The sequence below is a fragment of the Mytilus edulis genome, chromosome 9 (genome assembly GCF_963676685.1).
Source record: "Mytilus edulis chromosome 9, xbMytEdul2.2, whole genome shotgun sequence".
Taxonomy (NCBI): Eukaryota; Metazoa; Mollusca; class Bivalvia; order Mytilida; family Mytilidae; genus Mytilus; species Mytilus edulis.
The window spans coordinates 68,026,839-68,044,762 of NC_092352.1; the positions used below are offsets into that span (position 1 = coordinate 68,026,839).

The 17,924-nt window shown below is 32.9% G+C and overlaps 1 pseudogene; it reads right to left on the reverse strand.

Annotated features, from left to right (window-relative positions):
- Positions 1-211: 211 nt before the first annotated feature.
- Positions 212-14,682, reverse strand: LOC139490407 (trypsin-like; annotated as a pseudogene).
- Positions 14,683-17,924: the final 3,242 nt, after the last annotated feature.

The following is a 17,924-nucleotide window of genomic DNA, read 5'->3' on the forward strand; positions in this document are numbered from 1 at the left end:
TGCATTTTTCACCGATTCTTTAGGGTAGAGCTACTTACATTTGTATAATTATATATTTTGGTTTGCACAGATCGTAATAACTAAATATTATCGAAATTGTATCTTTCATCCCTTTCAGTACCTTAAACAACAAATGTATGTGTCTGGTCTACAATACATTGTAAACTAGTATATATACTCCTTATCCAAATAATAAGAAAAGGTATACAGATACAGTTTTATCATTTATTTCAAACTACAATCTGTATGTGATTTTTAAACTAATGCACTGTTTCCAATCCAATCTAGAAAGTGATGTACATCTGTGTATACTGCTGGATAACTTTCACGTGCACATAAATATCCCCAACTTACTATTCCTGTAAAAGCAAATTCAGTATAAAAGTGAGAAGTATATTATTGTTGCCAACTAGTCAACTTTACACCAGAGACCATGAAAATACTTTTTGGCAGTAATAGATCCTGAATATATATATTTTTAAAGTATATTAAGTCTTGGAATTGCTAAACTGCACATGATTTTCTCTCTTCTTTAATTGAATCTTAAACAAGAATGTATCCCCTCCGCACTATCGTCATGATCATTTTTTATGTTCAGTGGACCGTAAAAATGGGGGGGGGGGATCTCTAATTTGGCATTACAATTAGAAAGATCATATAGGGAACAAGTGTAATAAGTTTCATGTTGATTGGACTTCAACTTCATCAACAAAAACAATCTCAACCAAAAAAAATAATCTGAAGCGGGACAGACAGACGGTCGAACGGACGGACAAACAGACGAACGAACAGACGGACGCACAGACCAGAAAACATAATGCCCATAAATGGGGCATTAAATGCACGTCGGACGCACGAAACTTACAAAGTGTTAATATAGCATAAGTGTATTTTTTTATTTTTTTTCATATACCAGTATTTATATGGATATTTATTTATTTATTTATGAAATGCACATCATGCGGCGTAAAGCAACCAACAATCAATCAAACAATGAAATGCATATTTATACCCCTAGGGATTGAAGGCATATACAAACAATACAATACAATATACACAATGGAAAAATTAACTTTTAAACATCATATATAAAGTGGTAAAACAGTAATATTTATGCAGGCGTTGTGTCCACTCCCCTCAGTGCAAATGACTTTTTAATTAATGAACGGAACAGTAAGCTGCATAATATCAAATGAAGATAAAAGTAATTGTAATCTATCTGCTTCAGACAATTTAAAGTATTCTGGACATATATTATTTATATCTTTTACAAGCTGATTACGTAAAGATTTATTAATTTTATATTTCAAGAAAAAATGGGTTTCATCTTCAACCCCATTTATATTACAATGTTTACATATTCTATTTGATCTTTGAATTCTTTTATATCTACCCCTCTCTATTTCCAAGAAATGGTCACTTACTCGCATTTTACATAATAATTTTCTATTTTCAAAACAATTTTTAGAAATGTATTTGTCTTCTTTATTTTACTGTACAAGAATATTTTACTGGTTTCATTAGTTAATTTTATTTTTCAAAGAAAATATTTTCAAAGCTATCTTTTAGTTCTTTTTTAATATTTTTTGAGAATGAACTCTTCTCTTGTTTACAGTTTATATCCTGTATTTTATTTATGTCTAATTTATTTGCATGGGGTACATTTTCTGTATATGAGAACCATGAAAATATACCGTTTGTGCTAAGCCATTTAGATAAACAGAAAGCATCATATAACAAAGGGTTATTTTCATCACTAGTAAACACACCGACTATATTAAACATCAGTATCAAACTAAATGAGAATTTTGAACCCTTTGCATTAATAAAGATTTAACTTTAACATATTGGCAGTGAAAAACTAGATGATTATATAGAACCCATTGCATTAATACAAATTTAAATTGAAAATATTGGCAGTAAAAACCAGACCCTTTCCATTAATAAATATTTAACTTTCAAATAAAAGCAGATATCAACGGGATACTCAAAACAAAGTTGAAAACATAACATGACCAACACGCAAACAACCGTCTACAACACACAACATTCGATTTTAGAGACTCAAAAGGGGGCAACACGAACCCCACCAAAATCGGAGGTGACTTCGTGCGTTCAAAAACGGTAGGCAGATCCTACTCCACATGCGTTATGTGATCAATATATTTATATTTCGCTTAATTGGAACATATTTCTTACTGTGTTGGTGATAGGACCGTACATTCTCTTGATACTATTAAGGTTGACACGTTTTCTTTAAGATACTAGTATGTGCTCTTTAAAACGGGTTTCGACTTGTTTTTAAATTCTTTACTCCACCAAGCTATCAAATTTCAACACTTAACTGATAAATACTTACCAATGAGGTCCCATTGACCATTTACATTCTTACATGCTAACGGACCTCCGTCATCACCCTACAAAATTTATTACAGTAAAACCTGACTAAACCGAAAACTGCAGAAACCGAAAACCTGAATAAACCAAACATGTTCTAAAGCAGCGTCATACATGTATCAAATTGTATGTGTTGCGAACCTGATAAAACCGAGCACAATCCTAAGTCCCGAATAGGTTCGGTTTAAACAGGTTTCACTGTACTTATTTAACTTAATATTACAAGATGTGCTTTAAAAGAATTGTGTAATAGATTGTCTGAATGGTGATACAACTTCAAATCGTCTCGAGCTCAGGCTTGTCAATAATTAAATTCTGTATCGATATATAATATATACCAAATCACCAAACAAAAGATTAATATACAAAATTGAATGTAATTGTTATTGCATTTGTCAGAGTCTGAAAGGATAATTATCAATAGAAAAACGAAAAGGATAGGTGCAGATGATTAAACATACAAGATAGAACAAAACACGACTTAAGGATACTTAGGTGATCTAAGTTAAAATTGAATAAATCAAGAATTCAAAATTGATACTTTAAGTTGCAATGATTATTAGTTAAGGATAACAAAAAGCTAAAAATATTGATAGGTCATGGAGCTCCTTTTCAAGATATTTGATTTATAAAATATGACCGGAAAAAAGCTGACTCGGACTTTTACCATAATATGTTTGCATTCAATTTGGTATTATTTGGGTCTCTAATCAAAAGAAAGAAAATCAAGAATCTACTTAAATTTTGTCAGAAAGAACAAAACATGACTTAACATAACAGAAGGAACAAAACATGACTTTACATAACAGAAAGAACAAAACATGAATTAACATAACAGAAAGAACAAAACATGACTTTACATAACAGAAAGAACAAAACATGCAACAACCGATCCTCATCGTTCACATCATACGAGGAACAAACGATATAAATTTTATAATCGTTAAAAATGTATACTCTTTAAAGTTGCATGTGACGTATCAAATAAAGAAAATCTACTGACGGAGATTTATATTACCGTGCATGTCCCTTCGCCACCCTGTACAAATCCAGCACACAGCATGGTTGTTGAATTAAACGTTCCTCCGACATTGAGTAAACAATCTGTATCCGTCAATACTGGTTTGTATACTTCTTTCAATCTATCTGATGTTGATCCACCTAAATACAAGTAAGTCAAGAAATTCATATGCATATAATAACATTAGATGTATGTTCCATTATAATATTTTATTCTGATTGGCTAACTGTACATCACGTGTTATTCCTTAAACAGTTGTCTCACACAATAAAACTTTTCATTCATGATGACCCGAGGTCCCACAATAAAGTGCACAGGTAAATGAAATAAAAACTTGATAAAAGGCGTGTTTTCATGATCCTATAGGTAAAAATGTAATTATAAGTATTGAATGCTTTTTTTGGTAACTTTATAGGGTTGTAAAAGCGCTGACCGTACGCACATTTTTAGTATGACGCGCTTCCGCGCTTCATACAAAATGTACTTCGGTCAACGTTTTTACACCCCAATAAATTTACAAAAAAGAGCATTCAATTCTTAAAATGAATAAACGAAGATGTTGAGTTTACTCTCAAGAAATGTATAATACTTTTTACCAAGAGTCAATGGTTGATCATCAACTTCTAGTAAAGGCTAGAACAATACTACGAACATAATTTCGCCATGTACATGTATGTCTTAAAGTTTGGTATGAAAAGTCCTATGTAAATTCTGATATGAATTTTGAAAAAAGAACAACTACTACAATGAACGCTAGGTTGAAATAGATTAACTAAAGATTGATCAATTGCATTTGTATATTTAGAATTTTTTTTATTTTAAGACTTCTTAAAAACTAAATACCCAACGACAGGCAGCTTCGTTGTACACACTTCTTAAAACTAAATACCCAACGACAGGCAGCATCATTGTACACACCTCTTTAACTACATACCCAACGACGGGCAGCATCATTGTAAACAATTCTTAAAACTAAATACGCAACGACAGGCATCATCATTGTACACACCTCTTAAAACTAAATACCCCAATGATGGTTATGGCAAAATTTGGTACACTAGAATAAAAGTTAAAGTGTTCTTAAATTTTTTTTACAGAGTTGCCCGTATGACAAACTGTACAATCTAAATAAAGGAAATGACAGTTTGTGCAAATGAATCTGATTTATTTAAAGTCCTGTCCATTAATGTAAATTTACAAGGTTCACTTTGATAAATGATGATATTTACCTTCTGACGTAGCACCCCATCCAGTCACTACACAATTTCTTCCATAGAAGTCACTACTTGGTAATGATGTCACACAAATAGGAGCAACAGCCTCATTTTCAATTATGGGTGTCGATAGTCTTACAATGGCAATATCATTGTGTAGCAGAAATGGGGAGTAGTCTGGATGTGAAATTATTTGTTTTACGTCATAAGTTTTCTGATATTGTTCTTGTGCAGATCGTGAATGAACCCCAACATCTATTGTCCATGCATTCTATAGGCAGAGTTCTGAAGTAGAAATGGCTCTAATGACATACATGTATCCGTCTTATTATTGTTTCAGGAATTTAAAATTATGTGTGTACACTTTCTCATAAATACTTTATAATATATAAAGGGGTGTTTCGACGATTCTTGAAAGGGGGCATAATTCCCAATAATTAGGTATAGGGGAATGATGCGAATCAAATTATATACGATTTTTAATACGAATAAATTTATAGAACTCGTGAAACAAAACCATGGGATTTGATTTTGGCAATGCCCTCAACGTCACTTCGCCTGGATCCGTTCTTATTCGCCTTGATCCGTACTCATTCCCCTGGATCCGTACTCCAACAGAAAAGTCCATCAAACTTTTTTACTGATGTCTATCTGATGTCATTGTGCTCGGTGTAAAGTTTTGGAGTCAGTTTCCTATTAAGCTCAAAACAATAATCATTACTCAGCTTAATGTACTTTGTACTATTGTAACATAAAGTGTTTTAATATTTATGAACATACGCAATTTTGTCAAAATAGAAATCTAAGCGAAGAGACATCACTAATGAATTATTCACTAGCAAATTCCTTTTACTTTTACGGATGTATAGCGTTAAGAATCATATTTTATTAGAAAACCGTCAGTTATTTTAGTATTTATTTTAAAGACAATACAAAAAAGATGTGGTATGATTGCCAATGAGACAACTATCCACACAGACATTAACAACTATAGGTCACCGTACGGCCTTCAACAATGAGCAAAGCCCATACCGCATAGTCAGCTATAAAAGGCCCCGATAAGACAATGTAAAACAATTCAAACGAGAAAACTAACTGCCTTATTTATGTAAAAAAATGAAAGCACTTTTTTTTCAAACCACATATTATTGGATTTTCTAAGACAAGACTTCTAGTTTGAATTGTTGTATATTTGTCTTTCGTGGCCTTTTGTAAATGTAGCTGACTATGTGGTATGGGCTTTGCTCATTTTTGAAGGCCGTACGATGATCTATAGTTGTTAATTTTTGTGTCATTTGGTCTCTGGTGGAGAGTTGTCTCATTGACAATTATACCACATCTTCTTTTTTTATATATGTTACGATTTCAAAGAATGGAGATAATTTTCATATGCTAATGCCACGGACTGTAGTATCGTTTTTATAGAAGAACAGACTCAGAAAATTAAATTTACCCATCAACACACTGTGCAGCAGTCAACACGACTAGTTCTCCTGTGGTGTTTATTTTCACCAAGGAACCACTACATGTCAACGGATGATCTCTAAATCTGAGAACAACCTAAAATGAAAGACATAAATTAATAAAACATAGTATTCACTGTTCTATATATATTAAATTCATACAAATAGTTAGGATGACGAAAGAGCTACGACGCTAACATTGTCTAAAGACCACCTTCTATAAAGGTTAACTTCATTGTACAGTTGATTCTGTTCACGTCATTTTCTTTTTGTCTGTCCCGTGAAGAGGTAAATCGAATATTGATTAGTTCCAAGATGATAGAAAATTAAATGCAATACAAATATTTAGCAGAAATCTCATCTTGCAATTAATTTTGGGACAACTTTTTCGATGCTAACAATCAAACGGTTTAATAAAAATGACGGGGAAAATGAAAGACAATAATACAAAAATTATCAGAGAACAATAACACGATGACGGGATGTATAAGTACATAGTCACGTCAAATGGATATCATCAGAAACAGACTAAACAGTAAAAGTAATATTCATAAAAACAAAAACAAAACTAAAATACTATAACACGTTATCCAGATGCCAATCAACGTCAATACCCAGAATGTATACTTCAAGACCATCGTGCATTATTTGTGAAGTTCATACGGAATATTTATAAACAAGGTCTTGGTAAATGTACCTTCCTAGGGACTCCCAAGCTGCATATATATATGTTCTCTGTATTCTTATGTAAATATTTATTTATCAGTGACTTAAGCACAAAGATGCTGACAGCAGTCCTGTGATTCTTACAAAACCAAAATGACTTATAAAATTATGTTTTGTCCATATACGCCATCAATTATTCCGAATGTTGTTAGATATTCATGTAGGAAATTTTTGAAAACATCACGGTTCATAATTTTGAAAATATTTAGAATCTTAAACTTTAAATAAGCTTGCTGAAAATATCGAGATAATTTAAGATTTATGCGTTAGAATGACTTCTTGTATTGACTATGCATGACTTATCGCTTTGGGTGTCCAGCTTACACAAATCTATCAATAATCAAAAGAGATCCCATCGAATGTAATCCAAAGATCACTTGTATTGTCCGGTGGTCCAACCACATGGGTTTAACGTACCTGCAAAGACTCTGATATAGTCATTTGGTCCAACCACGTGGGTTTAACGTACCTGCAAAGACTGATATTGTCATGTGGTCCAACCACATGGGTTTAACGTACCTGCAAAGACTCTGATATTGTCATGTGGTCCAACCACATGGGTTTAACGTACCTGCAATGACTCTGATATTGTCATGTGGTCCAACCACGTGGGTTTAACGTACCTGCCAAGGCCAACTATGCGGAACTGACTCTCTACCACCAATGATTTTATGCATGACTTATCGCTTTGGGTGTCCAGCTTACACAAATCTATCAATAATCAAAAGAGATCCCATCGAATGTAATCCAAAGATCACTTGTATTGTCCGGTGGTCCAACCACATGGGTTTAACGTACCTGCAAAGACTCTGATATAGTCATTTGGTCCAACCACGTGGGTTTAACGTACCTGCAAAGACTGATATTGTCATGTGGTCCAACCACATGGGTTTAACGTACCTGCAAAGACTCTGATATTGTCATGTGGTCCAACCACATGGGTTTAACGTACCTGCAATGACTCTGATATTGTCATGTGGTCCAACCACGTGGGTTTAACGTACCTGCCAAGGCCAACTATGCGGAACTGACTCTCTACCACCAATGATTTTAGAACTTTGTCCGTTTACAGTCCACGTGTGAGGTTGATATGTCTGTACACCACATTGACCTGACTGCTGTCCAATATGTCCTAAAAAGGATGCAATTGAATCAAAAAAAAAATTAAAAAACGAAAGACATGCAGAAAACAAAATGACACAATTTGAAACATAGTTGTTCAAATAAATATTTTTCATGTGAATGTAAATATTTTTTATATTAACTTTTTGTTTTAGGAATCACTAGTTTCAAATGCAAATCGATATAGGAAGATGTGGTATGAGTCCCAATGAGACAACTCTCCATCCAAATAACAATTTATAAAAGTAAACCATTATAGGTCAAGTTACGACCTTCAACACGGAGCCTTGGCTCACACCGAACAGCATGCTATAAAGGGCCCCAAAAATTACTAATGTAAAACAATTCAAACGGGAAAACCAACGGTCTAATCTATATAAAAAAGTTTGTTCATGTTCAATTGGTCCACTTCACTTACAAGGAAGATTTCGTATTCAATTGGTATGGGTTCCTTCTTCTTTATCTTCGGCAAAAATGATTAACAGTTTGATAGAAATCTATGCCTAAGCAACCTTCAAGTTCACCTATCACCACCAGGTAACAATTGTATTCCAGTTGGGTCAATATTCCAAATGTGCCTCAAATTGAGGAACAAAAATTGTGCTAAAACAAAAAATATTGGACATGTTTCTATTTCAACAAGTGACTGAACTTATCAAATTGTGTTGATTTGGAAAGAAGAGAACCATAAAATAAAAATGAAATGTGTAAAAACTATAGATTTATTAGATGTATTCAAGTGTTAAATTTTCAGGAAACTAATTGTGTGAAAAAAAGGGATTTCTTTTTACCACGAGGAGCCTCATCGTGAAAGGATTTTCGAGCTGTGATAATTTACAGGAAAATAAATCTCCGAAAACTTAACAACATAATTATGAGAAAATGTCTCAACTTTGAAACGAGATATTTTCTGTAAATATACTGATGTTGTGTCATGGATGGATAATAATGCCCCGTATCGTTTTTATTTTTCTATTATTGAGGGGGAGGACAGGGGGTACCCTTCTCCCTTCTCCCACCCCTCTTCTCCTTTCTCCTACCCCCGTTCTCCTTTCTCCCATTAGAATAAAACATCTCCTTTTGAGATATTTTTTCTTGAAATATTAGAAATTTTTTTAAAAGGAGAGATATTTTATTTTTTCTCCTTTCTCTAACTTTTCCTCCTTTCTCCCAGCCTTCCTCTCCTTTCTCCTAACCCCTTTCTCCCTGTCTCCCTTACCCCTGTCCTCCCCCTCATAATTCAAGAATGTTGCCTTCGACAAAAAAAATATTGCCAATGAAAAGTTTATTTTCCTTTTAATTTCTATTCCATAATGTACGTACACCACTGAAATATTTGAAGTGTCACTTTAGTATGCTACCAATACTAGAATATTAGATTTCTGTATTCAATATAGCGGATGGAGAAACACAACATAAGAAAAATTGTAGACGAATAATTTAATATATAACTAATAACGGGCATGTATTATAGAACATTATATTTAAAAAGATTCAATAGATATAAGAAGATATAATATACAACTCGTCTAAACATCAACCCAACAATGTTAGATCTGTAAATTTGCTTTCGCAAATTTTTGGTTCTTCCCTCGCCGGGATTCGAACCCATGCTACTGTGATATCGTGACACCAAATCGCCTGCACTGCAGCCGTCCCGCTAGACCACACGACCACCTGGGCTCTCAAAAAAAGAGCTTTCGGTGGGCATGTGTTACCTTTCCACGTCAGTTTTAATCTAGCGGCGTACTACAGTACATGATATAGAAGGCATGAAGATGTTATTGTTACAGATCAGCTAAATTATCTATAGTAAAGGATCCTACAAATTAATGTAAGATACAGTCACAGAAAATAATTATATTCATAAGTACGTCTGAGTCAGTGACAACCCTACAACAACTGTATCCATCGGATCGCCATCAATGATGGTGATACATGGCTGTGTACATAATGTATATACAACTCGTCTAAACATCAACCCAACAATGTTAGATCTGTAAAATTGCTTTCGCAAATTTTTGGTTCTTCCCTCGCCGGGATTCGAACCCATGCTACTGTGATATCGTGACATTAAATCGCCTGCACTGCAGCCGTCCCGCTAGACCACACGACCACCTGGGCTCTCAAAAAAGAGCTTTCGGTGGGCATGTGTTACCTTTCCACGTCAGTTTTAATCTAGCGGCGTACTACAGTACATGATATATAAGGCATGAAGATGTTATTGTTACAGATCAGCTAAATTATCTATAGTAAAGGATCCTACAAATTAATGTAAGATACAGTCACAATATATATACATATGAGTGCCATTGAGACAACTCTCCATCCAAGTCACAATCTATAAATTTTAAAGTAAACTATTATATGGTAAAGTACGGTCTTCAACACGGAGTATTGGCTCACACCGCACAGCCAACTATAAAGGGCCCAATAAAAAAACTAGTTTAAAACCATTCAAACGGGAATTCTACGGGAAGTCCTATTCCTTCTGAAATTCTAGCTAGTTGACGTCTTTACACTAAATTCAATTGATGTTAGATGTTTAAAACAACGGATTAATATTTAAGTCTTACGTACATTTTTTTTTATTAGTTTCTATTGGCATAGAACTAGGTGCCAGTAACTGCGAGTACTCTTAGATTGGTACTTGGCTTCTTATTTGTTCTGAGGGATGTATAAACATACTGCCACGTCACATCCGGTCTGTATTTTTGTTGGCTGTTATTCTCATGATTGAAGGTCTTACACTTGTCTATAATTGATTACGGTCACTTCATTTGACCTTTGATGGATAGTTGTCTCTTTGTCAATCTTACCACATCTCCTTAGTTTTATATAGAGTAATTTTCTTTGCATTCCTTTAAAAAAAAAATGGAATAATATGGCGGTTTTTTTTTCTTCATACTATATATGTTACAGGGAATTTGTAAAATCACTGTATTTCAGGGAATTTGTAAAATCACTGAACTGATACGACGTCGCGTACGGTATTGGTGCTAATACGGGTTTTGCTTTCTAGTTCGCCTTTATTGCATTTGTTAGAAGTTTCGGAATTGATAACTATATAAATGTATATATCAAAATGTGCGTAATTAAAAGTAGAAATGGAATATGCCTTAAAATCAATACTTTTATTCATTTTGTTACTCAAATGATTCCTAATAACACTGATTTTGAGCGTGTAGACAAGTAACACCGCGACATATGATCAGCGTTGCTTTGAAGTTATTCTTGTCATTTTTTAAACTTATTAAAAAAAAGTTGTACTGCTAACAAGAGTAGTCTTTGGTGTTAATGATGTATGTTTTATTTATGACGTCATCTTTAACTGGACGCGTCTGACCAGGACGAAAAGTTCACTTTGTTTTGTGGTCAAGCCGAAAATTGAAAAAAAATATGGATAGGGGTGAAGTTAAGAGTGATTTTTAAAGGTAATTCAAATAGATTATTCCAAAAATGATATATCTTTTTATTCCGTATATAATAAGGAATAAAAAATAAAAAGTTGTGTCACAACATTTCAAAAGATCGTGGCAGAATTAATGATTTTTTGAAATTTGTATTTCTGTCACAAAACCCAAATCTCGCATATTTTTTGGAGCTCTTCAAAATTCGAACGAATGCTGCAGATCCAAACCACAATTTACATATCCACCCTTCCTGTGTCAAAATTATACAATAAATATACACATTTCAATGTCTTCAATTAGTAAGTATTGTTTAAATTATGTCCTTAATTGTTCATTTCATTAAATCCGTTGAAATGTCACACTCGCCGTTTTCTGACGTTTTGGCGTATTTGTTAAGTGTCTTATGAAAAGTAATAGGCAGTTGCAGTCTTTTCTACGATATGAAATTTTATTCAAACGTGAAAGCTTTTTTTTAAGTGTATGAGAAAAAATTGTGTCGAAGTTTTAAGAGAAAATATTGAAAAAAAAATAAACGCGATCTTTTTGTTTTTGTCTAGTCAAAATGTCACAAAACGCCGTTTTTTACATTTTTATTACAAGTATGATCAGTCATATTATACAGTTTTGGAGGGGGGGAATTTGAAATTATAATAGCACAAAAATACTATATAACATTAAAATCTACTGTTCAGGGATTTATTTGCACCCATTTTCGATCACATGTCGGAAATATTAACGACACAGTCAGCGACTACTTTTGTCTAGTCATAATGTCACACCATGCTTTTTTACTTGTTTTGACGTTACGTTCTGTAAAACTTGACATGTAGTGCCTAACGTCGAAAATTGCGGCAGCCTTTACGTGCCATGCTAATTAACTTTTTCCAATTTGATATAACGAATTGTGAATTTCATATAACAGATTATGAATTTGATATAACAAATTATGAATTTGATATAACAAATTATGAATTTGATATAACAAATTATCAATTAGAATTAACAAATTGTCAATTTGATTTAACAAATTGTGAATTTCTCTACCCAATAGAATCATTTAATTATAATAATGAGATTGTTTGAAACATTGCGTAACCCAAATTGGCGCATTTTTTTGTGTATTGATTCATTGTTTATCTGACGTCCAGCGACAAATATGTCATTGAATGCTTATTCAAAACTTTCTTAACAGGTTTAATGTTTCTGAAACCCTCCCCTTTTATCTATTATTTGAGGCAGTTTGGGGGACTAGTTTGAATGTTCTTTATTCAGTACATGGGACCTGGTGTCTTAGAACGAACGATTATAATAGAAAAAGGATCAATTTATATTGCACATTTTCAAATCAGAAAGAATGGATAGTGTGTTTCTAGGGACATATGAACATGCAAGGATAAAAAATGCTGGCATGCTTCTTTATTAACTTCGATGGGCACATACAAGGATAAATGAAACATCCTTAAGTTATCCTTGCATTTTTCTTTATATATTTGTTTTAATATTTATTTTGTTAGCACACTTTTTATTATAAAAAAACAAAGACCCATGCGTGAGATCTGGAAGAGAAAACCCATACACAATCAGTACAATACTGTTGATAAAGTTGCAGTAGGAACTGATTTTTCTCTTTATCTTGTCTAGGTTGTGGTGCACATTCGCCTATACATTGTGTTGTTATATATGTTGTTGTTTGTTTAATGATAGTATCAAGAAAAACGTAAATAGCTGAGTGACAACTATCGAATTACTTTTATTTCCATGATGAACCAAAGTGAACATATATATACATACAACTTTAATATTAAGCCAGCATAAATTAATGCTCGTGGTTTTAGTATAATTCAACTAGAAAAGTTTTCTCTAAAATTGGCTATCGAAAATAATGCTGAACGGATTAATCCTGCGCTAAAATGGGCTCTAATGTCTGCGCTAAAATGTCCCCTAGTAGTTTCGCGTTAAAATTATCTGCGCCCATCTGTTTTTTTGTTCATAGTTGAGATTAAATTTCTTTTTGTTTATGAAATTGGCAAATTTGATTAAATTAATTTTATTGTGGTTAATTTTGAATTTGCTTTCAACTGTTGATTCTTTTAACATTTTATACAGGCGATGAAACAAACGATTCAACTAATAACATTTTTATTCGGAAATTATCAAAAGCGGATAAAAGAATAAGCCCTTGACACCATTTGCGAGTACGATTGTCTTGTGAAACAATGATAGTCCGTCGGAAGGGGGCGATAAATGACTGACCCGTGTTTTATTAAGAGAGAGCAATATCTCTTGCACATAAAAGTCACCCTTTTAGATTTCGAAAAGAGCAGGCTAAGGCTCACAAGGAAGCACTCGCACCTTCAAAGTTGAAACGGATTAATATAAGTTGTAATAACTTGTTTCCCAATCCACTATAAATGAATATGTTTAAACTAAAAGAAAAAACAGCAGAAAAGACAGTGGTTTAAACTTTTTTTTTTAAATATCCTGTTTTAATCAAAAGAAAGAGAAAATATCTTCCAAGGGGATACTAATGTAAATGAATATTATTTTCCCGTTTACTTTAACTGTACTTAAAAAAAATGTGTGCCGCTTTTGCATTTCGGTTCTATACGTAGCAAGTCAAGCAAACCGCTCATATAAATTATGCTGTATGATTGAGCTGCACGAAATAAAAAAAAGTACGACGTTATTTATACAATGCATGAAAAATAACGTCTAAATAACGTTACCAAAACTAACACCAACACCGTACGCGACGTCTTAGTGATTTTATAAAATCCCTGAATTTGGCCAGTGATTTTACAAAATCCCTGAAATTATTAAGATCTTTTTTACAGATTCACTGATTGATACCTAGTTTAAGCTAGCTCATACATGTAGTATTTATTAAACAAATGCAAAACCATTCGTCTATTTTTTATATTACGAAAAACACATTTCTAATAGCAAGTTAAACTTGTAATCAAGGATTTTACAAAATCCCTAGCTCTATTTTCAGTGATTTTGTAAAATCTCTAACAATTTCAGGGATTTTACAAAACCACTGAAACTGTTAGTGATTTTACAAAATCACTAATTAGTCCACTGATTTTACAAAATCCCTGATTTTACAAATGCCCTGTAACATATACATATATCTTCGCTGTTTAATACATAGAAAAACACAAATACTAGTGTGTGAAATACTTCCTTAGATAATTTACCTTTCAAAATAGCTTGAATAATCACTCCTATACACAGAAGTGTTCTCATGTCGTCAATATAAGTGAGGAACACACGATCTTATCTGCAAAGGTCAAGTAATAAGGATATTCATGCTACAATGGCGTTTTACTGATGATAGTTACCATTGAACGGACCATAATAAATGGGTGTTTTCCGGCCATTCTTAAAACTACTCGATGTTTTAAGTTTTTTATATACAATTTGTTGTTGACAGCAGCTTATAAATTAAACCACAAATTAAATGTGGACAATTATAAGAACCGTCAAAAATGGTAAAATGCATGTGTTCCAGTTAATATGAGTATTTAGACCGTACGCGTAAGGTATGGACCGTTTTTTATACTTTTATTTTCAACATCTGAGGAAGTTTTAAATTTAAATGAGGCCCTTAACTGTCATATTGAATCGTCATACAGTCAGTTTAAAGAGATGAAAGACGAATTTGCATCATTAACAAATACGGTTAAAGCTTAAACCAATTCATCGTGGCACTGTCGTGGAGTCGTGGGACGAAAATTTGACATGCATCTTTTTTGCTCTAAGATTTTTGGTGGAAGAAGACTTTAAGTCTTCTAAAGGCCTATGGTGCCGGCTGTAAAACCATTGAGGTGTCATACCACCAATTAAAAGTCCCTATCTGTTCAACCAAATTTTGCAATTTTCACAGCTTTCTAAATATTTTACCTTAAGTTTAACTTCATAGAAACTAGGTATATCCTGAATTGTACAGGTGTCACCTTTCTGCATGCCAATTTTCAACATACATTCAAAATCATATAAGAAAGCAGAGAGCTTCCGAAAGGAGGTACCACTAAAAATAACCCCTGGTTTTCTGGAAATCTTAAATTAGTATACTATGGAGCGCATTAATCCTCAATTTTTAATGCAAACTCATAGACAGGTAAATTTTGGCTCAAAATGGTCTTAATATATTTCTCTTTCAACAAAACTTTCATTTCTGCAAATTTGTTGGTTATTTTAGGTGAACAATGACATCAAATGCACTTTTTTTTGTCCGAGTAGGCCTACTTTCACATACGTTCTAAATTTGAGGGAGTAATTGGTGGTATGACACCTTCAAGTTGAATCGTTACCATATCTGTATGCCGCATCCGTTTCTGTGTATTACAATTTCATAACAACTTCCGATTCTTGACACCGATTTTTACACATGATTACGCATCTGAATCATTTAATTTGTAAATTAGTATTGAAAAACAATCACTATCGCAAATATACATGTATACCCTTTTATTTATGTAAATTATTAGATAAGTTTTATAATACGTCCTTGCATTTTTTTTTTAAATATTAATATTAAGGGTATCGTTAAAAAAAACTCTATAACACGATTTTGTGAAAATCATCACAAAAATATGATTGTTCTTTGTTTTTTTCCCCAAGGTAAGACAATCGTGTTCAGCAAATCAAATTCAATGTTTCTCACGATCAAATTAATAAACCAATCAAAAACGTTTTCTCTGAAGATTATTCTAACATGCTAGATTTTGAACTTGTGTTGTTTTCATCTAGTTGTACAATCGTGAACATGGCAGGTGAATTTTTTTCTGCAAGCAGGTTCTTATATACACAGCTTAAGGATAAAAGCATGTCTTATTGACAAAATTCGATGATGCAGTACTACCATAAAGTTAATAAATACTAGTTTTTTCACTAATTTATTTACATAATACTTGTTGTAACATATGGTTTTTTTTTGTATTCAATTAAATCATTTAAAGCACAATGTACTATTCTTTTTTTCACAAAGACCAACAAACAGGTTGGGACCCCAAAAAAATGGCATGTAAGATCATTATACAAATATGACACTTTTTCTAGACAATCCAGATCGCGCAAAATACTTCACTAAAAATTGTAACCTTTAAAATTGTTGTCGCGCACTAATAACCCCCATGGGAACTTTCAAAAGTTGGCAGGTATGTAACAAGTCTTACTACTTTTATGCCCCATTTATGGGCATTATGTTGTATGTACGGGGCGCCGAATGGGACTCTTGTGGTTTTGTACTCAAAATTCAATTTTGTACGGACAAAAGTGACTTTTGTTCAACAAAAATAAGTTCAGTTTAACAAAATTTGTATCATACTACAAATTTAAAATTTTGTCATACAAAATTATCTATCAGCGGACAAAAGTCACTTTTGTCATGACAAAATTCATTTTTGTTACACAGACTTGAATTTTGTTACCTAATTTGAAAATTGGGCGACAAAAGTCAATTTTGTATTCAAATTAGTTTAGTTTGGTTTCTGTGAACTAATTTGCATACAAAATCGACTTTTGTTACACAAAATTGACAAAAATGAATTTTGTCTCAACAAAATTGACAAAATTGACTTTTGTCTCAACATAATTGACAAAATTGAATTTTGTCTCACAAAATTGAATTTTGTCTCACAAAAGTTAATTTTGTCTCACAAAAGTCAATTTTGTTTCACAAAATTGAATCTTACCTCACACAATTGACTTTTGTGATTTAATTTCCATATCAAGGAACAAAAGTCATTTTTTTTTCAAACCTTTTAGACAAAATTGACTTTTGTCATGACAAATATGAATTTTGTCATGACAAAAATGAATTTTGTCTACACAAATGAATTTTGTCATCACAAAATTGAAGTTCTCACAAAACAAGTCTGTAGCACATAGTTTTGTAAGACAAAAATGATTTTGTTATGACAGAATTGAATTTTGTACAAAACCACAAGAGTCCCATTCGGCGCCCCGTAGTACGGTCTGTCTGTCCGTCCTGCTTCAGGTTAAAGTTTACGGTCGAGGTAGTTTTTGATGAAGTTGAAGTTCAATCAACTTTAAACTCAATACACACGTGTTCCTTATTGATATGATCTTTTTAATTTTACTGCCAAATTAAAGATTTTACCTAATTTTCACGGTCAACTGAACATAAAAAAAATGATTGGACGGATGGGAAATCCATGTATTTATGACACATTCTTGTTTGAAGAAAAAAAATACGTCATAACGATAATAGAACAATGCAGGCTGGGTTACTGGGGCTGCTTTATGGTAATTCAAGTAATTTTTTTTTCACCTTCTTCCACCTCAGAGTAATCAGCTCTTTGATTTGTCGTATCACTGTCTTATGGCTGTCGTGAGAGTGTCGTACCATAGTCGTGCGACTGTCGTGCGATGAACACATTGTCCTAGGTACCAAAATAATTCATTTTAATAAAATAATCGTACGATTGTCATACAACTGTCGCACGACTGTTGCAAGACATTCGTGTTACAGTCGCACGATTGTTTCACGAATACCAAATTTCATACGATGCTCGCACACCATTGGTTGTCTGTCGTACGA